This window comes from Bos grunniens, chromosome X, assembly GCF_055505025.1.
Source record: "Bos grunniens cultivar Pamir isolate PY7600 chromosome X, Bosgru_T2T1.0, whole genome shotgun sequence".
Lineage (NCBI taxonomy): Eukaryota > Metazoa > Chordata > Mammalia > Artiodactyla > Bovidae > Bos > Bos grunniens.
Genome location: NC_141194.1, coordinates 96,512,342 through 96,539,605, shown reverse-complemented (window position 1 = coordinate 96,539,605; position 27,264 = coordinate 96,512,342).

The window sequence follows — 27,264 nt, the reverse complement described above, 5'->3', positions numbered from 1 at the left end:
TATTTTTCAAAAACAATTTAAAGTTTCATCTTTCAACTGTTAATCCAGGCAAGCTGTTTGTTGGTTCTGTTCTCTCAACTGTTGAGTCATAATTATTGGATTCAAAAGGGAGAGAGCTGGCTTGTGTTACACGGTGTGGGCCAAATTCTTGTCATGCACACTTGTGCCAGTGCACCTGAAAGCCCACCAGCAATGCATTCCTCTCTCTGCATCCTGGCAGCTTTTTGCTACTGTCTACTGATCCAGGTCCAATAGACTTCATTGATGACTTAGTGAAAAACACACATTTAAATTTGACAAAAACAAGGAAGAAATATATTTTAAAATTTGAAGTAAGAACAAAATTGTAGTTTACAAAAAAAGTTTAATCATTTAGTTCAGATTCACTAAACCCATTATCATTTGTGAATTCCTCATGGTGGACTATAGCCACAACACACTTGGATTCCTACCCCTGTTCCAGCTTCAACTTATATTATTTTCCTGCTTGATTATTACCCTTAAGCCACACTTTCTTAATTTTCTAGAACATACCAAACTCATTTCCTCTCCAGGGCTTTTGCTCATGCTACTTGTTCCCTTTTCCTGGAATAGTTTCCTCTTCACCAAATTACTTTTCACTCTTCTCCACACACCCATCCCACCAGGCTCTGCCTTAATTTAACACCTACTTATCCTCCAGCTCCTCAGTTCAAACCTCATTTTCTCCAGATCAAGTCCTCATTTTGAATACACTTTTTATGAACTGGAATAAAACAATGTAGCGGAAGCATATGGAGCAAGAGTGGCAGCCGTACAGTTTGGGGTTGGAGAGGTCAGCAGGTAACAGACGAAGCATGCCCTTGCAGGACTAGTTGATGATTTGGTTAGTAATAGTGTAAGAGCAACAGAAAATTAATAAAAAGTGTCAGTGATCAGATTTGGGTTTTGAAGAGATACTCTGGCTACTGTATGGAGGATCTGCTTAAATAAGGGAAAGGGGTGTGCAAGGAGACCAATCAGGAAGCTATGTGCAATAGTCTAAGAAGGAGGAAGTGGTGGCTTAGACCAGAGTGGTGACACTGGAGGTACAGACAACTTAGTGACAGATATATTAACAATGTGAAATACAGTCAATAAACCTTCTTGAAGGATGAGGTTCGAAGAATGAAGAAGATGGTGTTCAGATTGTGTCTAATCCTGGCTTGTGCAATTAGATTAGAAGACCAACTTTTACGAGTATTTGGATGTGTGGTGGGAGCAGGGTTGAAGGATTGGTAAAAACACTTAGGACTGTGGGCTGGATGTAGATTTTAGTTTTAGACTAAAGTTTTTAAATTACTTAGTAGAGTGTTTTATTGTACTATTACAGCTTCATAATAATTATAGCTTACACTTAGTGAATACATACTTGTACCAGACGCTGTTCTATGTGCTTCACATATATTAAGTCACTTAAACATCAATAAATGATGATGTTTATGATTCCATAATTATCATTATCATTATTGCAATATATAGTGCCTGTCTTTCCTGGACAGAGTTAGTTAACATCAGCAATTTCTTTCTATCCAATTCTTTTTATAGACTCCATGCAGAAAAGTACCATATAGTATAGGAACATTCTTTAGAGAAATTACAGTGCAGTTGATTAGGTTATAGCTATCTCTAGTTATATTCTAATCCTGAGGGCACATCCTGGGTTAGTGACCTTGTTTAGCTTCTGATGTTCCCATGTATGTAACTTGTCTATAAATCTGTACTCAGAGCGGGTTGCTTTCACCAGTGTATGAATCCCGATTAACAGTTAACCTCATTCTCATAAAATGCTTATACCTGGCATTGTCCCTAAATTTTCATGGTTATTTACTAAAGCTACATATGTACTCACTAGAGCATTCTTGCCCAATCTGGGACAAAGAGCTCATTAGGTTTAAAAATAAAATCTCAACTTTTTGCAAAGTCATCTCAGCAAGAAACCCAGCTGGCAGCATTTTTTATTTTATTTCTAAAATTCAATTGTATAAATCAAGGGCCAAAAGTCTCTTAGAGCTTTCTCTGGCCTAAACACTGATAATTTGAGGACTTCAAAATGCTTGCATATAGCTCATTTGGGGACCTGTGGACTAACTGGACTAGTCTACATTGAAATATCAAGGTATAAGAAGTTTGCACAGGTATTTTTGAAATGGATTAAAATTGGCAGGTTGCACGCTATTGTCACTTTTGATCATCAGCACCACCTTTATGTTATGTGGAAATGGATCTCTTTTTTTGCCTGTTAAGATGAAGGGTAGTAAGAAAGAGAAAATGTTATTTATATTGTACAAGAAAACATTAGCAAGACAAAATTCAAAATCAACTATATTTTAATAAAAATAAATTTACAAAAAGAAACATTAGCAGATATCTATTGCAGTAGACAGGCAGTGGTGTCAATTGAACATCTTCTCTCTCAGCTAGATTTTAGGTGGAAAATCAGTTGGGCCAAAAGAAAAGAAAACAAAACAATAGCGGCATTAGAGATGCTATTCAGATTTTCTCAGCAACATGGGACATTGAAGTATAGATTACTGTATAGGCTGATGAACTCTTCATTTGGTTTCCAAATCTATTGCTGTGATCTCAGAAGTTAAGCTTTTGTCAAGAATAGTAAAAGAGAAAAGCAAGCATGACTAAAATAATTGACAGACTAAAATCCTAAGCAAGATTTGGGATACAATACAATACAGTCAGTGGAGCTCAGCTCAGGCTCACCAGCTTCATTCACACCCATTTATAAAACAATCAGGAAAAACCTCCTCTAATGAGGGTTTGCCAAGAAGACACTTGTTAGGATCTATATGCGGGGAAAGCTCTTTGATTCACAGAGAAGTTGATACAGGAAGCTGAGTAACTATAGCTGCCAAAAAGAGGGATAAATAGCAACTCAAAATTGGATGATTTGCAATATACAGCAACAGGAAAAGCTGTCTTACTCTCATGATAGCAGTGGCACCTTGGAGCTACCCACACCACCAAGGAAGAAAGCTGATGGAGCCCAAGAGGCAGCCTGTGCCCTTGCTCTGAAGTTGATTTGCCCAGCCAGGCAAACGCATGTGGGAGGTTTGACTTTGTCGTTCACACTGGTCCAGATGGTGCTTCTCAAAGCCAGAATCTCTGGGCCACCAGAGCAGCATGGAGAAGCTTTCAGCTCCTCCTGAATCAAATTCTGGCTCTTGCAGCAAGGAAGAATGCCAATCTTTTCCAGCCAAAAAGCTACTGAATTCGCTCGTTCCCCCCACCCCCTTTTGTCCAACTCTTTGCTTGAAACATTAGAGTTGTAAAATGTGAGTTAAACTTTTTTCCTTCATTTTCAAGACTATTTCTGATGCTTTGAATCATGACATCATCCAAAATTATGTTTTAAAATAAAAGAAGACATTCATTACATTTTTATTCCAATTGCACTTGATTCAGAAATAAACACTTGGGTTCAAAATGCAGAGTACAACTTGTAAGTCGTTTTCTTTAACTGCCAAGCCCATTGTAATTGTACATGGCTTGCCGATTGGTACTGGCTGAACCTTGTCACTGGAACAGGGTTCACCAGTGACCCTTCCACACCATGCATGCATGCTAAGTCGCTTCAGTCATGTCTGACTCTGTGAGATCCTATGGACTATATCCTGCCAGGCTCCTCTGTCCATGGGTTTCTCTAGGCAAGAATAGTGGAATGGATTGCCATGCCTTTCTCCAGGAGATCTTTCTGATCCAGGGATCCAACCCAGATTTCTTCCATTGCAGGCAGATTCTTTACCTTCTGAGCCACCAGGTTACTTCCATACCATATCATAGGGATTTTGGTTCACAACTTTTAGAACTGCCTTTGCCTTCCTTCTGATCCTATATGCTTTGTCTTATGTAGGGATGTTCGTCTCTACCAGACCATAAGCCCCTTTGAGAGCAGGGAATATGTCATGGTTCTATGACTCTACTCTTTGTCCTTCCAACCCAGCCTAGTGTTCTGAGGAGTAAGCATTAAATGCTTGCTAAAATTTTAGTTTATTTTCCAGTCACTCATTTCACCCTTTAGGGCGACCCATATTTTTTTCTGATCCCATATATCAAGCTAAGAGAATTAAGTGTTTTTCTGTAGTGATGCCTTAAGAGCTTTCTCTGAAACAGGGTCATGCAAACCAGGTAAGGAAAGGGATAGAAAGCATGCTATCAGGTGGTTCAGAACTGGTGCCCAATGTTCATTAAGTTCCTTGCCACATTCTCTTTTAGTTTTCCAATATCTTCTGGGTCTAAGCTTATGGAGAAAGACTCATTTTTCTTGGCTGGGAAGAGATATTATCATTATTATTTAATTTATCAAAATTAAATCATAAGATATTTATCATTATTGTTAACCTCACAAATATGCTGAGAAATTCTACAAGTCATACAGGCTCTTCTTTAGTTCAGATGCAAGTATCACTTCTTTTAAGAAGCCTTCAATAATTGTCCTGGCCTACATTTCTTTCCCCCTTCTCTAACCCAGTACAGTACAGTATAGCTTACTTTAGCATTTAATATACCACTGGAATTATAAACTCTTGAGGGAAGAGCTATGTTAACTTTCTTCATTTCCCTCAATGTCTCCTAACATGGGGACCAGACTCAATATTGGCTGATATTTTATGTATATGACTCAGAATTTATCTTCACTATTAACTAATATGTCTGATAATTTCATTTGAATGGCCCCATATTGTCTCCAATTCAACATGCCTAGTACTGAACTCATAAATTTCCTTAAAACTAGCTTTCTGTCTTGACTCAGTAATTTCTTTGAGCCACCTAGGCCTTAAACTTCACTGTAATCTTTGATTCTCTCCTCCTTTCTTTTCCTTCACAACCAATCATAGCTCTCAAATCCATGCCTTTTAAAATTTCTCCTTCCTCTTTCTACCTGCTGATAACTTCCTAATCCAGCTCTTATCATCTGACACACTATTTCAGGGATCTCCAATTAATCTATCTTGAGTCTCACTTCATCTATACTTTGAAAGTACGCCTTCATTACCAAATATATTTTCCTAAAACTCTGTGATAGTATGTCTTTCTTGCTCAAAATTTTGCTTGCCATTGACATTCGAGAGGCTTGTCACTGCCATCAAAGGTGAAGTCCAAAATCCTTGGCCTGGTTTCCAAGGCCTTCTACATCTTTCTAGCTTTAAGTAATGTTGTTAAGTATATCTCATGACTCCCCTATGTGAATCAAGTGAATCTAACTAACGTCCTTAAAATATGCTCCCTGTATCCCCTTGTTTCAGAGAAGGCAATGGCACCCCACTCCAGTACTCTTGCCTGGAAAATCCCATGGACGGAGGAGCCTGGTAGGCTGCAGTCCATGGGGTCGCAAAGAGTCGGACACGACTGAGCGACTTCACTTTTGCTTTTCGCTTTCATGCATTGGAGAAGGAAATGGCAACCCACTCCAGTGTTCTTGCCTGAGGAATCCCAGGGACTGGGAAGCCTGGTGGGCTTCCGTCTATGGGGTCGCACAGAGTTGGTCACAACTGAAGCGACTTAGCAGCAGCAGCAGCAGCATCCCCTTGTTTATGCTTTTGTTTCTATTCCTGTTCCTCTCTGCTAATGTAATTATCAGTATTATTGGTCCTTTCAGGTACAGCTCAAGAATTGAACACAATAGTTGGTACAATAATGATTTGCTGAATGAATGGATTTTTCCCCCTTTTAGGGTTTATGCTGCACCAATTGTCTTTAGAAATAATTTGTTACTTAGCAAATTTTTCTCACATTGTTTAATTTCAATATACCTTTCTAGAGTTTAAGCCAATTCTAAACTCCTTTTGGACAAGTACTAATTTATATGTTTTTATGTTTAAATTTATGTTTTTATGTTTAGTATCACTCACATACTAAAGCATAGAGTTCCCCATGTATGTAATCAGCTTACAATATACATGTGTAGATTACTCACAGGTGCTCAGTAACTCCTTGCTGCCAAATAGAATATGGAAGTAGAGATTGTGATACTGACTGAGAGGTTTTTAATTCCTGGTGGGCCCTGTGAATTGACTGACCCCTCTCCTTCAGAATCCTATGTTCTTAAATTCATAGTTGGTATTATTTAGCATTTTTTGATAAAACCTTTATTTTTCCAAGATTTTAAGGTTATTGTATGCTGAAATGATGTTATGTGAATATCATCAAATTTTACATGATTAAATGTAGCAAAAGTTAAATCTACTTGAAAAACCATGACAGCATATTTACCTTGTACTTCAGCTATCTTTGATGATGGAACAATGTATTGATTTGATCATTTCAATCCACTTTCCAAGATAAAAAAGCAAACAAATCAACACTACCAATTCTACATGCCATGTTAATTTTAACAGAGAATATAATTTCCAATCTTTGTAATTATGTAACTGAGTAAAAAGTGAAACATATAGTTCATTCCTAAAATGCTTTGTTTATATGTTACCAATATCCAGATGGAAGGCAATATTGCTGATCACAGAACACATGGCTTCAAGGTACCTATTTCATCTGCACACTGGGACTAGATGTTATTAATTTCAATAAGTACATATACTCTGTGAAAAATTAGAAATATCAGCAAGGTTAAATCAGGATGTATGATTTTGTTATTAAGTGAGAGGCTAGTGAGTAGAGAGGAAATAATGTGTTGCAATCTTTTTGGCACAGGTGATCCCCAACACTTATTTCTTGTCCTTTTTTTTGGTTGGTTGTTTGTTCTTATTTTTTATTTTTTTAATTTATTTATTTTATCTGGAGGCTAATTACTTTACAATACTGTATTGGTTTTGCCATACATCAACATGAATCTGCCACGGGTGTACATGTGCTCCCCATCCTGAACCCCCCTCCAACATCCATTTATGATAAAAACTCTCTTGTCATTTTTATAGATCCCTACAAAACATTCTAGCTGATGCAATGAATAAAGTGGTAAAGGATAGGGACTCAAAGTCACCCAGCATATAGAGTTCTAGAATTCTTGGCTTATAATTAAACAGGTGTGTATGTGTGTCAATATAGAAGTATGTGATGTCTGTGTGTAGTTTTCATGTTTGCCAAAAATGATAATAAACAAACAAAAGTGTATTTGATTGTGGTGGGCGTCCCAGGTGGTGCAGTGGTAAAGAACCTGCCTGCTAAGCAGGAGACTCAGGTTTGATCCCTGAGTGGGGAAGATCCCCTGGAGAAGGAAATGGCAACCCACTCCAGGATTCTTACCTGGGAAATCCTATGGACAGAGGAGCCTGGTGGTCTACAGTCCATGGAGTTGCAAAGAGTCAAACATAATTTAGTGACTAAACAACAACAAAACAGAAGTCCTTTAAAATTAGCATAAGTGAAAAAAGGGGTACTTTTTGTAAGAAACACAGTTTCTCAAGGAAACCTGAGGTAGAAAGGGTAGTTTATATTTCATGGGTATTTGGAAACTCACTGTCAAGAAACTGGGAAGCTTCTGTTTTTTAGCACCCTTTTTCCAGATCAACTTTCATAATATCAGCAAATACAAAAGCATGGCCTCCTTACAGCTTCTGAATTTCTAATATAAGAACATTACCAAGAGGTTTATCCAAATAGTAGAGGCTGACCTATATCTCTGTATCACAAGTCCAGTTTCAGTACAACTTGAGGTATATGTTCATCCTCATCTGGTCACCTATGGTTTAGGGGAGGGCCCAGAAGAAAATTCAGCCCAACTTATGTTGAAGGTTTCCACATGTTCAATCATTGTGGGCCTAGTAGGTGATGTGGTATTGGGTACATGGTAAGTATACAGCAGCTGGGATCCACCCTGTCTGGTGGATTTTAGGATACGGGGTGTGGGATTAGCAAATACCCTAAAAAGTGAATATTATAGCTATGTATAGGGGATAGGATAGAGGGAAGAGAGAAATAGCAGAAAAAGAAGCAGAAAAAGGGAGAAATGTAACCATCTAAGTGTATATAGTCATTTAGTTTTGATATATTTAATACACAAATCAGGGAAATAACTGTTTCTCATTGTTGTATTATTTATTGTTACTGTTCTGCTTACATTATCTGTTAAGACTTTTTAAAACTTCATATCCTGAAGATATATGTGTAATTATAATTCAATGGCAGTTTATTACACACATAATCTAATTTTCTATCCTTAATAAAACATCTAAATGAAAACCCAAATAGGCCTTTTATATACTCATTAACACAATATGTAAAAATCAAGACAGTGCCTAGAATTCTATATGCAGTGCCCTACTTTGGTGAGGCAGAGTCTATCAATTACCATCCAGTTTCTTTACATTTTTTAAAGTGTCCATACCCATTAGCTGGAATTAAAATGACATATTTATAAGATTAAATAGTTTTGCATATAGTCCTGTAACATCTATATTTTAGCATGCTGGTGTCTGAAAATGATTACTTTTCTTTCAGACTCATTACAAGTGTATTTTTAATTAACTAAATTGCTGCATCATGTTTCATTTCTTTTAGCAATATCCTTGGAGAGGTTACTATGAATTTTGACAGTAGGCATTGAATTTTATGAGCTCTGTCAGTCCTGTAGGGCAAACAATCTGGCCTGATATAGGTCAGGTGACAGTGACATGTGGGACACAGACTGTAAGGCTGGCAAAAGCTATATTAGTAGTTACAGAAAAAAAAATCAATGTTTTAGGGATAAAGGTTTTACATTATAAAATGCATTCAAATGCAAATATGAATTGAAAAGAGAACAGATAGGCAAAAGAAATTCTGGGGGACTGAGGAAGATGAGGATGAATGCACTGATGAAATGATGAAATGAAGCACTCCACTTTATTCATTGGAATCAGGTTGAAAGTGAAGGAAATGGTAGTCTGCTTGGTCATGTTCAACTCTTTGCAACCCCATGGACTGTAGCCCACCAGGTTTCTCTAGCCATGGTATTCTCCAGGCAAGAATACTGGAGTGGATAGCCATTCCCTTCTCCAGGGAATCTTACCAACCTAGGAATCGAACCCAGATCTCCTGCATTGCAAGTAGATTCTTTATTGTCTGAGTCACCAGGGAAACCCAGGTTGGTGATGTGGAAAAAGGTACTAGGCTGGAAGTTAAGAAACTTGGGTTCTAGTTCAGGGTGACTCATTTCTGTATAAATTTGGGCAAGTCAATTATCTTCCCTGAGTCTCAGTTTCCTTGTTGGCAAAATGAAAGAGTAGGAGCAAATTGTCTCTAAGGTAGCTAACTGCCCAGCCATTTGATCCTATGACCTAAAATGATTCTTCAGTTCAGTTCAGTTCAGTTCAGTCACTCAGTCGTGTCTGACTCTGTGACTCCATGGATTGCAGCATGCCAGGCCTCTCTGTCCATCACCAACTCCTGGAGTTTACTCAAACTCAGGTCCATTGAATCAGTTATGCCATCCATCCATCTCATCCTCTGTCATCCCCTTCTCCTCCCGCCTTCAATCTTTCCCAGCATCAGGGTCTTTGCATTAGATGGCCAAAGTATTGGAGCTTCAACTTCATCAGTCCTTCCAATGAATATTCAGGACTGATTTCCTTTAGGATGGACTGGTTGGATCTCCTTGCAGTCCAAGGGACTCTGAAGAGTCTTCTCCAACACCACAGTTTCAAAGCATCAATTCTTTGGCACTCAGCTTTCTTTATAGTCCAACTCTCACACCCATACATGACCACTGGAAAAACCATAACTTGACTAGAAGGACCTTTGTTGGCAAAGCAATGTCTCTGCTTTTTAATATGCTATCTAGGTTGTTCATAAGTTTTCTTCTAAGGAGTAATTGTCTTTTAATTTCATGGCTGCAGTCATCATCTGCAGTGAGTTTGGAGCCCCCCAAAATAAAGTCTTTCACTGTTTCCACTGTTTCCCCATCTATTTGTCATGAAGGGCTGGGACCAGATGCCATGATCTTAGTTTTCTGAATACTGAGTTTTAAGCCAACTTTTTCACTCTCCTCTTTCACTTTCATCAAGAGGGTCTTTAGTTCTTCTTCACTTTCTGCCATAAGGGTGGTGTCATCTGTATATCTGAGGTTATGCAGATGAGGAATTAACCCCATGCCCAAGGGCAAAGGAGAAGCCCCAGCAAGACGGTAGGATGGGAGAATTTACCTTTAGAATCAAACTTCATTCCCGCCAGAATCATTCTAAAATGATTCTTAGATGGTAATTTTCGATTCTGCTAATCCATGCAATTTTGTCCTGTCAGGGTATGGTATCAACAATTGATGTAATCCAATGATATCTATAAAAAGATGTTTGGTTTGCATATCTCCTATCTTTTCTCTGAGGTTGCATATCTTTTTCATGCTGCCCTGTCTTCTCCCAGGTGATAAGAAGGGAATTTCTTTTGCTGGAAGAAGCTGAGGGAGGCTGGGTGCCTTGATGAATGCAAAGCTATGGGGAGGGTAGCAGCCTGGAACACGCTGAGTTCCGCCTTTTTCTTTTGGCACTCTCTCACTGGGTAGTAATAGGTGGTAATGTTAAATCGGGGACTAACATAATACAAGTTTGATAATCTTACAGGACAGAAATGCAAAGCAAAAGCAATGGGGTTATCAGGTGGCACCCTCTTCACTTCATCTCAGGCAAGCTTCAGGTTCGGAGAAATGGTTAAAAGTGTGAGCCAGTTTGTAATTTGGAAATAGAAGAATTCATTTTCTAATAGGAAAGCTAAATTATATATATATATATATATATATATATATAAACTTTTATTAAAACAGTTCCACCACAGTGACTCTGATTAAGAAGTAGGGCAATTTTCATCATGTAAATTATGTTTTCAAATTAGATTTAAATAGCATAGTAATACTTTTACTCTTGTTATCTACCATTTAAAAGAAATAATTTGGTTAAGTTCTTGAATTTTCACGAGATGAAATTCCATCACAATACTAGAGTAATTGAAACTGTGGTGATTTTTAGAGCCATCCAATTACAGGAATTCAACTCAATTATTTTTCTAATGAAGTTAGTTTTCACTTACATGTGTCGATCATTTCCTGTCAATGTGAAGAAGTCTTAAAAGTCTTTTTCTGATGAGTTCTGGATATTATTGTACCTGTAATGGGATAGTCATTGATACAGTCAGATAATGTAGAGCCCATAAAAGAAGCCATGATTATAAATTTCAGTATGTCTATTTATTGTTTTTCTGCCAGTATCAATAAACAATTGTGACTGTTTTTCTGTAATATACTGACCATAATACATTGAGTGGGAGTCTGAAATTTTACAAATAATTTAATGAAAATGTTAATGCAGGTGCATTCTATTTAGATAGTGTGTTAGTCGCTCAGTTGTGTCTAACTCTTTGTGAACCCATGAACTGTAGCCCACTGGGCTCCTCTGTCCATGGAATTCTCCAGGCAAGAATACTGGAGTGGGTTGCCATTCCCTTCTCCAGGGGATCTTCCCAACCCAGAGATCGAAGCCGTGTCTCCTGCATTGCAGGCAGATTCTTTACTGTCTGAGCCATCAATAGTAGTGGCATAGTAAACACAAGACTAACTGGACCAGTGCCTCAACATTCTGAGAATTATGTCTTTTTCTGTTTTGATAAAATTAAAGTCAAGGGAATTTAGGCCTATGTGATCATAAGCCTTTGCCCTCTGTTTATCCTTAACTGTAGTTTTCAGATTGGAGAAAACTGTAAGATCCTCAGAAGAATGTAAAGTTCAATTGATTATTTAACTGATCCCTGTTCAGACATTTATTCAGTGAGCCCACACATGTCCCAGGCATTGTGCTAAGCTTTGGGGATACCAAGGTTAATTGACCTGGTCCAACCTCTCGAGGAAGACACAGTTTGAGAATTAGTTTCTATATAATACAGGAGAGACAAGTTGTACCAATATAAAATTCAGAGACTGGGCATGTGCTGGTGGGTAGGCAGTGCAGTGAGTAGAAGAAGGAGGGTTATGTGAACAACCTGTGACATCTCCTATCCCAGCAAAGTCAGTTGAATGACTCAGATCTGCAATCGAGAAAACTTGTTTTGGAAAAATATTCCTCTCTCTTAGAGGCTCCTGCTCCCTTTAAGGAGTTAATTTACATCACCTCTCAGAAGTGAGAGATGGACAAAAAGCAGAGTGGAACTCTGAAGCAAAATGAAAAAGATCAATTTATTTAAGCCTAAAACTATGCTTTAAAATTATGGACTCTTGTGTAGAGATATTATGTGTCTAAATATTATTGTACAATATATCTAAAGGTTGGGGTCACTTTTAGTTTAATGACAAAATCTACGTTTTAAAAGGTCAGCCAATGAATTAAACATGCGTGTGGTAGATTTTTGCATTGCTTTACCATTTCAAAGATACAATCCAGTGGAGAAGGCGATGTGCCTGATGTACAATGAAACCAGGTTGAAATCAGGTTTTGTTATCTAAAAGGCTTTCTTGAAAATGTATAGGGTTGAAAAGGAGAAAAAAGTCAATTCTGTTTTTTAGAAGTAAATGTGGGCTGTAGTTACATAATTACAAAACAGTCACCCTCAAAGTAAAAACAAGCATTTAACCATGGCAAAAATTACACTTAACAATGTGTGGGTTTATTGAAACAAACAGAAATACATTGATCTGTAAATTAAATGCTGCTCTTTGAACTGAAGCCCATGGAACAGTTGGAGGGGGCTGTGTGAGGAAGACCTGTCTTTTTTGAGTATATAGGGAAGTGGATAAGGAGAGAAGCCTTGATATCTGCAGGCTAAAGAAAGCAGAATTGTGGTAAAAACTAAGCTGTAAAGGTCTGACAAAGTAATGATTTATTAGTGATTCATTAGTTAGTGATTAAGTCAAGAAAATGAAGAAAGTTCATTCCAGCAATATCAGTTGGCTTGAAAAATGGCATAATGTCAGCATAGCTTCAGATATTTATATTAGTTTTGTTTTATAGCCTTATTAATGATCAAGGGACATTGCAATGAGAACTGATTTGAACTTAACTTTCTTTTTCTTTTTTTAAAATTACAAACACCACAAAAAACAAAGACTTGCCAGCTTAGAAAAATGATAGACAAAAACCAAGGCCTAACCTGGACAGGTTTGCAATGAATATCATAGATGGGAATAGAATGCTTGTAGATAATGAGTGGTAAATATAGGTGATATCTTTCTTTATCTGGCCTCTGCTAGCTTCTCTTCTGAAAAACAGCAACAGCAAAAACAGCCACATCAATAAAAACTCTTTGTGACCCCATGGACTGTGGCACTGCAGACTCCTCTGTCCATGGAATTTTCCAGGCAAGAATACTGGAGTGGGTTGCCATTTCCTTCTCCAGGGGATCTTCCAACCCAGAGATCGAACCCGAGTTTCTTTTACACCCTGCATTGGCGCTGAGCTGCCTGGGAAGCCCAAAAAGAATTTAGGGATGGTTTATTAAAATATGCAGAAGGGCAACATTGACGTGCAAGAAAAATAAAGTCCAAACAGTAAATCCACAGCATAAGGATATTAGAGAAAAAGGCATCACACCTAAAAACAGTGCTGGGAGCAGAGGGTTAGTCTACAATACAAATTTGGGAACTCAAGAGAGGCCCTTCATTAGCATTTATAAGAACTCTTTGATAAAAGACTGAAGGGATTATCTGGATCTGGACTATTGCTTTTTTTCAAGGGGTCAGATAGCGAATTCAACTAGAAAATGAAGTTGCTCAGTCGTGTCCGACTCTTTGCGACCCCGTGGACTGTAGCCCACCAGGCTCCTCCATCCATGGGATTCTCCAGGCAAGAATACTGGAGTGGGTTGCCATTTCCTTCTCCAGGGGAATCTTCCCAACCCAAGGATCAAACCCAGGTCTCCTACATTGGGGCAGACGCTTTAATCTCTATGCCACTGAGTGGGCTATTCCCTCAAATAGGCTTTACTTAGAAAGGATTATCAGCAGCTTCCCTGATGGCTCAGATGGTAAATAATCCATCTACAATTCAGGAGATATGGGTTTGATCCCTGGGAAGATCCCCTGGAGGAGGGCATGGCAACCCACTCCAGCATTCTTGCCTGGAGAATTCAACGGACAGAGCAGCCTGACAGGCTACAGTCCATGGGGTTGTAAAGAGTCAGACAGGACTGAGTAACTAAGCTTTTAAACACAGAAAGGATTATCATCCATTTTCACCTAATTTGTGTGAGTCACAGCGGTGAAATTTCCCCTCATGAAATTGTCAAACCTTTTACAAGAATACTATTTTAATAGTCCCAATCTAAATTTCCAACTGAGAGCAGTTTCCTGTTCTCAGAGTTAACATTCCAACGTGGTCACTTTAAGGAGGACAACACTGGCTGTACTTTGAAGTACCTAAATGGTAGTAGTCAAAGAGCTTGCAATGACCAATTCTTTGTGCAGGGGAGTGAGCAACTAAGGGATGGGGTTCCCAGAGCAAATTGGTACTTTTTCTTCGAGGCAAAGTGCTCATATGTTTAAGGTAAATTACCTCTTCCAGGAAGACCATTTCACTCTCTAAAGAAGTAATTTAGTTCAAAAGGGTACCGATTCAGTATCATTAAGCCTTTCAGCAGCTACATTTTCTATTATGAGCAAATCCTGGATAAGGTAATTTGCCTCAATTAGATGATCACTTTGAATCCAGGAGGGAGTATATTTTACTTACTTTACTCATAGTCATCAATTTCCTTCTGATTGCCCAGGTGTATATGGAAATATGTTGTGTATTATATACAAGCTTAATAAAATAAGACCTCATCCTTTGTTCAAAGTAGCATATGTTCAGCGGTACCTTAGCACATGTCCCAGTTACTGTTAAAAGTTGGATTAAGTCCTCAGGACTTACACCCTTGTCTGTTGACAGTATTCAAAATGTGGTCCTTCATTAAAAGGAGTTTATGAAGTTTTTATTTTTGACAGGAAGGTGCATGGGGTAAACAGTGGAACAGACCTGGTCTAACTTTCATGGATATGGTAAGGATTGCCTTTTTAACAACTATGAAAGTGCTTTAAATATTAAGCCTTATGGAACCACTAATGACGTTTATTATTTAAAAGTCATAATGGAAAGAAATAAAGCTAAGGAAAATTTAGAGAAAATACTTAGGATTAGTGCCAAATAAATAGGTCTTCTGATGGCTAAAGAGTAGGTGAAAGTTACTGGTAGAAAATCTGTTATTAGTAGACTTAAAATGAGAATACAGGAAATGTGCTGCAGGAAAGCGAAAATTATTTGGGTGCCTCAATGTAAACATTAGGCAATGACCAACTGGCCACCCACTTGCCTCCCTGGTTCAGAACCTGTCAATAAATCTCACATTAGTCAACACTTACTGTGTTTTGCCTATAGAACAATCGAAGTAGTCCTACTGTTCTTCTCACAGCCCTTCCTAATTAGGGTGCATCACTGCACTTGAACTGCAAATGGATGGAACTCTACTTTGTTGGGTAACCCAAGTCACTTGTCCAACATATTGTATACTTACATATATTGCAAATCTGGTACTGTAAGAAAGGAGTCGATAGAATAAATTGTTCCAAAGCGAAAGAGCACTACTTTTGTTATGTAGTGACACAGTATACCTGAGACATTTTCTAGCTTAAGAAATAAAATTGGCTTCAAAAGAAATTCATCATTAACCAAACACCTCACCACCACCACAACATCACATCTAGCTATGTTTTCATTTGGGCTTTTCAAGTTTATGCGGTATCTTGAATGCATTTGGGGAACTAGAAAAAGAGAAAAATCTCTTTGATGCCTGAATTTTTAAAAAAACTGTTTCAGTCTATGGTGTTATACACCTTGGCAACAATTATTTTGCTAACCTAATCACACATGTTCACTATTGCTGTGTTATAAAGTAACTAAGGACAGCTGAGAGGCTGCTGGAGATGCTTGACACTCCATTTGAGGAACAACCATAGGTTTGATGGAATGGGCCGGGGATGACTTGTTGTTGTTCAGATGCTCAGTTGTATCTGACTATTTGGGAGCCCATGGACTGCAGCATGCAAGGCTTCCCTGTCCTTCACTTTCTCCTGGAATTTGCTCAAACTCATGTCCATTGAGTTGATGATGCCATCCAATCATCTTATCCTCTGTTTTCACCTTCTCTTCTTGCCTTCAATCTTTCCCAGCATTAGGTCTTATGCAATGAGTCAGTCAGCTCTTTGCATCAGGTGGCCAAAGTATTGGAGCTTCAGCTTCAGCATCAGACTTTCCAATGAATATTCAGGATTCATTTCCTTTAGGATTGACTGGTTTTATGTCCTTGCTGTCCAAGGGATTCTCAAGGGACTTCTCCAGCACCACAGTTTGAAAGCATCAATTCTTCAGTGTTTAGCCTTCATTATGGTCCAATCCTCACATTCATACATGACTAATGGAAAAGCCATAGCTTTGACCAAATGGACTTTTGTTGGCAAAGTGAGGTCTCTGCTTTTTTATATGCTGTCTAGGTGTGTCACAGCTTTTATTCCAAGGAACAAGCGTCTTTTAATTTCATGGCAGCAGTCATCATCTGCAGTGATTTTGCAGCCCAAGAAAATAAAGTCTGCCACTGTTTCCATTGCTTCCCCATACATTTGCCATGAAGCGATGGGACCAGATGCCATGATCTTACTTTTCTGAATATTGAGTTTTAAGCCATGTTTTTCACTCTCCTCTTTCACCCATATCAAGAGGCTCTTCAATTCTTCTTTGTTTTCTGCCATTAGGGTGGTATCATCTGCGTATCTGAGGTTGTTGATATTTCTCATCATTCTTGATTCCAGCTTGTGCTTCATTCAGCCCTGCATTTTGCATGGTATACTCTGCATGTAAGTTAAATAAGCAGGGTGACAATACAGCCTTGACATATTCTTTTCCCAACTGGGAGGGAACCAGTCCATTGTTCCCTATCCAATTCTAACTGTTGCTTCCTGACCTACAACAGGTTTCTCAGGAGGCAGGTATGGTGGTCTGGTATTCCAATCTCTTTTGGAATTTTCCACAGTGTATTGTGATCTATACAGTTAAAGGCTTTAGCGTAGTCAATAAAGCAGAAGTAGATGTTTTTCTGGAATTCCCTTGCTTTTCCTATGATCCAATGGATGTTGGCAATTTGATCTCTGGTTCCTCTGCCTTTTCTAAATCCAGCTTGAACATCGGGAAGTTCTTGGTTCACATACTGTTGAAACTTGATGGATTTTGAACATTACCTGGCTAGTATGTGAAATGATTGCAATGGTGTGGTAGTTTGAACATTCTTTGACATTACCCTTCTTTGGGGTTGGAATGAAAACTGACCTTTTCCAGTCCAGTGGCCACTGCTGAGTTTCCCAAATGTGCTGGCATATTGAGTACAGCACTCTAACAGGATCATCTTTTAGGATTTGAAATAGCTCAGCTAGCATCCCTTCACCTCCACTAGCTTGGTTTGTAATAATGCTTCATAAGGCCCACTTGACTTCTCACTTCAGGATATCTGGCTAGTGCTAGGTGACTGATTACACCATTGTGGTTATTCAGGTTATTAAGATTTTTTTTGTACAGTTCTTCTGTGTATTCTTGCCACCTCTTCTTAATATCTTCTGCTTCTGTTAGGTCCATAATGTTTCTGTCCTTTATTGTGCCCATTTTTGCATGAAATGTCCCCTTGGTATCTCTAGTTTTCTTGAAGAGATCCCTAGTCTTTCCCATTGTTTTGATTTCCTCTATTTCTTTGCATTGTTTACTTAGGAAGATTTTCTTTTCTTGCTATTCTCTGGAACTCTGCATTCAATGGGTATATCTTTCCTTTTTTCATTTGTCTGTTGCTTCTCTTCTTTTCTCAGCTCTTTGTAAGACCTCCTCACCCAACCATGTTGCCTTTTTGCTTATCTTTTTCTTGGGGATAGTTTTGGTTATTGCCTCCTATATAATGTTATAAATCTTGTCCACAATTCTTCAGGCACTCAGTCTGTCAGATCTAATCCCTTGAATTTATCTGTCACTTATACTGTATAATCAAAAGGGATTTGATTTAGGTCATACCTGAATGGCTTAGTGGTTTTCCATACTTTCTTCAATTTGAATCTGAATTTTGCAATAAGGAGTTCATGGTATGAGCCACAGTCAGCCCCTGGTCTTGTTTTTGCTAACTGTATAGAGCTTCTCCATCTTTGTCTGCAAAGAATATAATCAATCTGATTTCGATATTGACCATCTGGTGATGTCCATGTATAGAGTCATCTCTTTGGTTGTTGGGAGAGGTTGCTTGCTATGATCACTGTGTTCTCTTGGCAAAACTCTGTTAGCCTTTGCCCTGCTTCATTTTTTACTTCAAGGCCACTGCCTGTTACTACAGGTATCTCTTGACTTTCTACTTCTGTGTTCCAGTCCCCTATGATGGTTACACCTGGGATAGACTGTGGGGCCACTGTGTACGAGAGGTGGAAGTCTAACTGGTAGACTTCCAGATAGAACTGAAACATGCATTCTTAGCTGAGACACCAAGAGGTGGTTAAAGCAGTACTGAAACATCATGGCATCTGATTTGAAGGGGAAAAACTTGCTTGACAAGGCATCCATGTATTTAAATAAACAAAGATATTATCCATAAAAAATAAGAATTTTCAAATGTTCTTTTTTTTAAGCTTTGTTAGAGATACATTTGTTGATTGCAGACATCTTTATTTCTGAAAATAGGGAATTATCTTAAAAATAAATTAACCTAATTTCAGTACTCCTCTTATGAAAAAGTTCAAGGGCCTATGATCTAGAGATCTTGGCATAGAAAGATACTTTATTAATTTATTTATGTATCTGACTTCTTGGCAATTCTAACTGAACCTGGGTTTAAAATACAATTGATTTTTGTTATTTGTGGTAGTTATGCTTTATAAAGTATCGAACCATTGCTCCTAGGGGATATGCAAGGTTGGGTTCCTGTGAGCTTTTGGTTGCAACATTTTCATCAACTAATCAATATGTAACCTTGTTTTATGTGTGTGTCTCTAAATACACCTTATTTAATATATTGTGTTAATTCATTAACAATAGACTGATAGCCAATGGCACTAATAACTCATGCCTGAATAATGCTTACCTAACACATGTATTTTCTTTGTAAGTCATACTGTAGCCTTTTTGAAATTAGAAATACTTGCCAGCACTTCAGCACTATGCTTGGGGGCCGTTTGGAACAGGAATATCACCAAACAAAAGCATAAAAAAATGTAGCATCAAATAGACTGAAAAAAGGACACTTGTTTATAGTATGAATGCTGAAATAAGAAAGCCAAGTGCTGCCTTGTTTGATTTCAGCCAGAGACCTGTACACTGACAACTCAAAAAATTTTTCTTCACTGCAAAAGTCACAAATGGCAGACAATGCTAGAGTGAGCTAAATTTGAGTTATGATTTATGTAAGTTGTAGTAGGGAAAGAAATTTACAAACATGGAGTCTGCGAATAATGAGGAGCCTATTATAAGGTGACTAATTTTTATATTTCTTAGTTTTAAAGTGATTATTCTGTATTTGCCAAAAAGAGGTTGTTTAGAAATACATAGAATTTCACTTAAGTTTCAAATTTCACCCTTGGCCATTCATTTAGGAAAATCAATTTGAAAAAAAGTTTGATTTCCCTCCAATTTAGTTGAACATTGTAGTTATTTCTGAAGCCATATTCACAAACTTAATAGCTGAGACTTTAAGTCACAAAGATGCATGGAAAGGAAATAACAGGAAGATAAATCAAGGAAGAAAATATATACATAATGGAGCAGAACCCTATGGGAACTTCTTGGGACAGACCCCTCCCTTATATCTTCTCATTTAACTCCTCTCTCAAGTACCTGGAAAACAGTATCTGAAGCACATTTCCTGAGTTGTTTTACAAATGCTAGAACCTTCATCAAATGCAAGAAGTTAATTACTTGGTGCCCTGAGCATATAGTCTACAGGTCTACTGGAGCCTGAAGACTGAAGATATTAACCCCTGTGACACTGCCCTGTTACCTCACCATCAACCTATCAGAAAATTATGCATAAGCTGATCACATACCTTGTGTCTCCTCTTCTTCACCTAGGCTTTAAAAATTCTTTCTTGAATCCCTTTGGGGAGTTCAGGCTTCTTGAGGACTAGCTGCCCTAGATTCCTTGTTTGGTGCCTGCAATAATTGCTGCACTTTCCTTCACCACAACCCAATGTTTGTAGACTGGCTTTTACTGTGCATGGGTGAGTAGACCCAAGTTTGATTCCATAACACATGTTCTCAGGATTGCAGTCTGTAGTAGCTTTAAAGAGCTGAGATGTGCTTAATCAACACTTGTTGATGGGACTTGACAATTTCAATTTTACTTTACTGCTTATAATTGAAAATGATCTGAGGAACAGGATGAATGGAAACATTTATTTGAAGATAACAATACCATTAAGTTAACTCCAAGACACATTACAACTACATTATTTGGACCATGCTTTTATAACTTCCATTCTGAAGTACTTAGGATTGGCCAATATTTAAGACATGAACATTTGATTCCCTATAAAATAAAAATGGTCTAACAGACATTTTATAAAGTGCGCTCTGTTGAAATGCATCATTTCCTATTGCCAAGAGAGCATACACTTTGAATTGAAAGGGAGTGAAAAGAAAATAGAGAATGACTTATGCATGGTACTTTTAAGCTCATGACAGAAATAGCTCAGTCAATACGTATGTGGTCACTCAAGAAACTTCAAAGGGGCTGGTGTCTGAGTGTGGGAGGGAAGGAGAAGAAATATTAAGCTAAGATAATATGTCAATCAACATTTTTTTAAATAGAAAATATTGAATGTGTAACATTGTCTGTTAAAAAAACACTTGAGATGAGAAGCAAAGACTGTGAATGTTTAAAAACAAAAGAGTAGAATTGGACCAACACATGCAGGCAACTGTAGTCTCATTAAAGAGGTCATTACTAGGAAGATAGATTGATGTGTGCATGATTACTATCTACACTGGCAAGTTCAAACATCAGCTGCAAAGAGATGGGAGTGATTTGATCTCTCTCCTAGCTTGGCTTCATCGTATACAATCTGTAACCTCCTTCCTGTCTTCTGTTTTTGCTGTTGGTCTGTGGTTTCATGCAACAGGTTTATATTCTAGGTCACATTTATGAAAAATGAGAGGAACTGAAGAAAAAAATCAAGCTTTTAAAAGGATGCCAATTTTGTCTAGAAACTAAGTCATTACAGAGATAACAGTATTTAAAAACTTGTCTGAATTTCTTTTTATGTATTTAAAAAGCATACTTTCTATAACTGAAATGATCCCCATGAAAAGGAAAAGTGACTTTCAGCACATTACTTTGGGCCATAACATATTTTTTTTGGGGGGGGGAGGGGATTTATGATACCGATCATTAAGAAGTATAAGGACAAGTCCAGAAACACAGTTTTGTCTGATAAGGTATGTCAAAATGCTCAGGCCCAGCTGATAAAGGAGAATAGTCATCACTGAAGAGAAACTAGGGAGAAAAGGCAAATAAAATTTTAAAAACTTCTCATAAGACACAAGGGTTTTAGAAAAATTGATGAGTGAATTATTTCCCAGGGGCATCCTTGGTTAAAGTACGTGCTTATCTTAAAAAGTTTCTTCATTTTTTTAATATTTATTTATTTGGCTGCCCCAGGTTTTAGTTGTAGCATGCAAGCTCTCCACTGAAGTATGTGGGATCTAGTTCCCTGACCAGGGATCAAACTTAGGAATTAAAGAGTGTTACCTTTGATAGTGTGGAAAAACTCCTATTCTCTCATTGGTCTTTCTATATTGTCCAAACGTGCAGAAAGTAACCACTAAGGTCCTCCTCATGTAGCAGACAGATTATGTGGTAAAATGTAGGCCAGAAAAATTACTCCCACGGGGTTTTCCACAAGGACTGATGTTCTGAAACCGAACATTCAACTCCCTCCTAAAATATGCTTATTGATAGCTAAACATTTATTGAGTACTTACTAAATGCCAGGCTTTATGTTAACCACTTTCTATATATTACTTTGTTTAATTTTCATAACAGCCCTTTAAGATAGGTGCTCTTGTCATTTCTATTTTACAGATGAGATAACTCAGGCAAAAAGAAAGTTAAACAATGTAGCCAAGGACACATGGCAAGGAAGTGGTGGAGGCATGATTCAACACTAGTTCGTATTGTCTATAACATGATCATATGAATTAATTGATCAATTATTTAGCTAGTCATTTTTCAAAGGTGGTAAGAAAACTAGTTCTCAGGACAGATAAATTTTAGGATGAGGGAGGCTGACAGGGATTATGGGATACTCCAGAGAATGGAGGATGTCCGTGTGGAGTACCCCGGACAACCAAGAAGGATTATAAGGATACTGAGAGCTGAAAAACTTAAAGGGAAGAAACTGACCACTCCAAAGGGGACTGCTAAAGGTGCAAATTTCATAGCTTTTCACAAATTCACAGAGACCCAGTTCTAATAATTACTATCAATATTTTAAAAACTACACACCTTAACATTCAGAGTAGGTACAGAGCTGTGAAGCTGTGTATGAAGTGAAATCCTACCTTATCTCTGGATTCTTTTCCACCACAGAGGATGGTGGAGATCATAAAAGAACTTTAGTGGGACATGTGGGCAAGGGATAGAGTAACTTCTTGTTACTGTGACTCCCTGGGTTAGGTGTGAACATTATGCCAACAGTGACTGAAGAAGGATTCAGGGAAGCTGCACTTAATGAGGATCTTCCAGAGCTCTGCTATACCTGAACCTGATGACAATGAGAAGCAGAGAACAATAACTGGGTTTATCTATTAGATTGGAACTATCTTAGTGTTCAGATGGGTCTGAGATAGAGAGCTGTGATATAATAATTGTGTTAATAAATGGGTGCTTTGCAATTCTGTTACTGTGAAAAGCTGGTTCAGATCAGATCAGATAAGATCAGTCGCTCAGTTGTGTCCGACTCTTTGCGACTCCATGAATCGCAGCACGCCAAGCCTCCCTGTCCATCACCAACTCCCGGAATTCACTGAGACTCACGTCCATCGAGTCAGCGATGCCATCCAGCCATCTCATCCTCTGTCGTCCCCTTCTCCTCCTGCCCCCAATCCCTCCCAGCATCAGAGTCTTTTCCAATGAGTCAACTCTTCGTATGAGGTGGCCAGAGTACTGGAGTTTCAGCTTTAGCATCATTCCTTCCAAAGAAATCCCAGGGCTGATCTTCTTCAGAAGCAATTAATTTTACTTTATTCCTTCATAGTTCTGAGATTCTTTATCTGATTGCTTCACTTCAGGGGATACAGTGGTATACTTCTCATAGGTATGTATGTACATGTGCACACATATGCACACACTGGAGCACATACACATCACTTACTTCTATTAATAAAACTCTCAGTGACTATAAGGTAGGTATAATTTATTTTCAAGCTTGTACTAAATGGCATAGAAAGAATCTTCATTTACTAACTTTTGATTTCAGAAACCCAACAATATAAGATTTAACAGGTCATAATATTTCTTTTTACTTTTACAGTTTCCTCACTATAGGATGACTGAAACTTTAAACTAATTTTCATTTAAATAAGTATAATTAGCCTTGAGTATAATTAGCCTTTTTCAGAATCATAGATACTCAAAGTTGGAAGAAACCTTCAGGGTAAGTTAGAATAACCACTCTTGATGATTTAATTCTCTCTGAATTTTGTTGTTGTTTAGTCACTAAGTCATGTCCAACTCTTGTGACCCCCACAAAAAACTCTCAGTCTTCCTTCCTTTCCTTCCTTCTTCCTTCTTTCTCTCTCTTTTATTCTTTCCTAAATTCATTTCTTTAACTGAGTACATATTACATGCTTATTACAAAACCTTGTGTACACCAGGATCCAGGATAAAGGGCAGTGACCCCACAAGAGACTGAGCCAAGCATGCCTGTGTGTGTTTGAGAGTCTCTGGCAGAAGTATGGGTTGACGGTGGCCTGCTGTGAATTTGGGGGCACTGACTACAACAGTTCTGGAAGGTCTGGCATCTTGGCTTAAGTCCTTTTGAAGGAGGTCACTGCCATCAGCAGAAAACTGGATTAAAGACTTATTGAACATGGCCTTGCCAGAACAAGGCCCAGTTCTCCCAACAGCCAGTCCCTTCCATCAGGAAGCTTACACAAACCTCTTATCCTCATCCATCAGAGGGCAGACAGAATGAAAACCACAATCACAGAAAACTAATCAAACTGATCACATGAAGCACAACCTTGCCTAACTCAATGAAACTATGAGCCATGCCATGTAGGGCCACCCTAGACAGATGGGTCATAGTGGAGAGTCTGATAAAACATGGATCACTGGAGAAGGGAATGGCAAACCACCTCAGCATTCATGCCTTGAGAACCCCACGAACAGTACAAACAGGCAAAAGATATGACACTGAAAGATGAACCCCCCATGTAGTTAGGAGTCCAATATGCTACTGGAGAAGAGCAAGAAATAGCTCCAGAATGAAAGGAGCTGAGCCAAAGCGGAAACAATGTCCAGTTGTGTATGTGTCTGGTGGCGAAAGTCTGATGCTGTAAAGAACAATATTGCATAAGAAACTGAAACATTAGGTTCATGAATCAAGGTAAATTGGAAATGATCAAACAGGAGATGGCAAGAGTGAACATTGACATTTTAGGAATCAGTAAATTAAAATGGACAGGAATGGGCAAATTTAATTCAGATGACCATTAAATCAACTTCTGTGGGCAAGAATCCCTTAGAAGAAATGGAGTGGCCCTCATAATCAATGGAAGAGTCGAAATGCGTACTTGGGTGCAATCTCAAAAATGACAGAATGATCTAAGTTTGTTTCCAAAGCAAATCATTAAATATCACAGAAACCCAGGTTTATGCCCCAAGCACTAATGCCAAAGAAGCTGAAGCTGAACAATTCGATGAAGACATACAGGATCTTCTAAAACTAACACCAAAAGACAAAACGAACAAACAAACAAAAAACCCCCCAAAAATATGTCCTTATCATGATAGGGGACTGGAATGCAAAAGTGAGAGGTCAAGAGATACTTGGAGTACAAAGTTAAGCAGGGCAAAGATTAACACAGTTTTGCCAACAGAACACACTGGTCATAGCAAACATCCTCTCCCAACAACCCAAGAGACAACTCTACACATGGACATCACCAGACAGTTAATACCAAAATCAGATTGATTATATTCTTTTGCAGCCAAAGATGGAGAAGCACTATCAGATCAGATCAGATCAGTCACTCAGTCGTGTCTGACTCTTTGTGACCCCATGAATTGCAGCACGCCAGGCTTCCCTGTCCGTCACCAACTCCCAGAGTTCACCGAGACTCACGTCCATTGAGTCAGTGATGCCATCCAGCCATCTCATCCTCTGTCGTCCCCTTCTCCTCCTGCCCCCAATCCCTCTCAGCATCAGAGTCTTTTCCAACGAGTCAACTCTTCGCATGAGGTGGCCAAAGTACTGGAGTTTCAGCTTCAGCATCATTCCTTCCAAAGAAATCCCAGGGCTGATCTCCTTCAGAATGGACTGGTTGGATCTCCTTGCAGTCCAAGGGACTCTCAAGAGTCTTCTCCAAAACCACAGTTCAAAAGCATCAATTCTTCGGCACTCAGCCTTCTTCACAGTCCAATTCTCACATCCATACATGACCACAGGAAAAACCATAGCCTTGACTAGATGAACCTTTGTTGGCAAAGTAATGTCTCTGCTTTTGAATATGCTATCTAGGTTGGTCATAACTTTCCTTCCAAGGAGTAAGCGTCTTTTAATTTCATGGCTGCAGTCACCATCTGCAGTGATTTTGGAGCCCAAAATAATGAAGTCTGACACTGTTTCCACTGTTTCCCCATCTATTTCCCATGAAGTGGTGGGACTGGATGCCATGATCTTTGTTTTCTGAATGTTGAGCTTCAAGCCAACTTTTTCACTCTCCACTTTCACTTTCATGAAGAGGCTTTTGAGTTCCTCTTCACTTTCTGCCATAAGGGTGGTGTCATCTGCATATCTGAGGTTATTGATATTTCTCCCGGCAATATACAGTCAGCAAAAATAAGACCTGGAGCTGACTGTGGCTCAGATCATGAGTCCTTATTGCAAAATTCAGACTTAAATTAAAGAAAGTGGGGAAAACCACTAGACCATTCAGGTATGACCTAAACCAAATCCCTTGTGATTATACAGTGGAAATGACAAATAAATTCAAGGGACTAGATCTGATAGAGTACCTGAAGAACTGTCAACAGAGGTTCTTAAAATTGTACAGGAGGTGATGACCAAACCCATCCCCAAGAAAAAAAAATGCAAAACGGCAAAATGGTTGGCTGAGAAGGCCTTACAAATAGCTGGCAAATAAGAGAAGCAAAAGAAAAATGAGAAAAGGAAAGATATGCCCATTAGAATGCAGAGTTCCAGAGAATAGCAAGGAGAGATAAGAAAACCTTTTTAAGTGAACAATGGAAAGAAATAGATGAAAACAATAGAATGGGAAATACTAGAGATTTCTTCAAGAAAACTAGAGATACCAAGGGAGCATTTCATGTAAAAACAGGCACAATAAAGGACAGAAACATTATGGACCTAACAGAAGCAGAAGATATTAAGAAGAGGTAACAAGAATGAACAGAAGAACCATACAAAAAAGGTCTTCATGACCCAGATAACCACGATGGTGTTATCACTCACCTAGAGCCAGATCTAGAGTGTGAGGTCAACTGGACCTTAGGAAGCATTACTATAAACAAAGCTAGTGGAGGTGGAGGGAATTCTAGCTGAGCTATTTCGAATCCTAAAAGATGATGCTGTTAGAGTGCTGTACTCAATATGCCAGCAAATTTGGGAAACTCAGCAGTGGCCACAGGACTGTAAAAGGTCAGTTTTTATTCCAATCCCAAGGAGGGCAATGCCAAAGAATGTTCAAACTATGACACAATTGCACTCATTTCACACGCTAGCAAAGTAATGCTCAAAATCCTTCAAGCTAGGCTTTAACAGTATGTGATCCAAGAACTTCCAGATATTCAAGCTGGATTAGGAAAGGCTAAGGAACCAGAGATCAAATTGGCAACATTCGTTGGATCATAGAAAAACCTAGAGAATCCCAGAAAAACATCTAGTTCTACTTTATTGACTACACCAAAGCCTTTGACTGTGTAGACCAGAACAAACTGTGGAAAATTCTTAAAGAGATGGGAATACCAGACCTCCTTACTGACCTCCAAGAAACCTGTATGCAGGTCAAGAAGCAACAGTTAAAACCAGACATGGAATAATGTATGGTTCAAAATGGGGAAAGAAGTACGTCAAGGATGTATATTGTC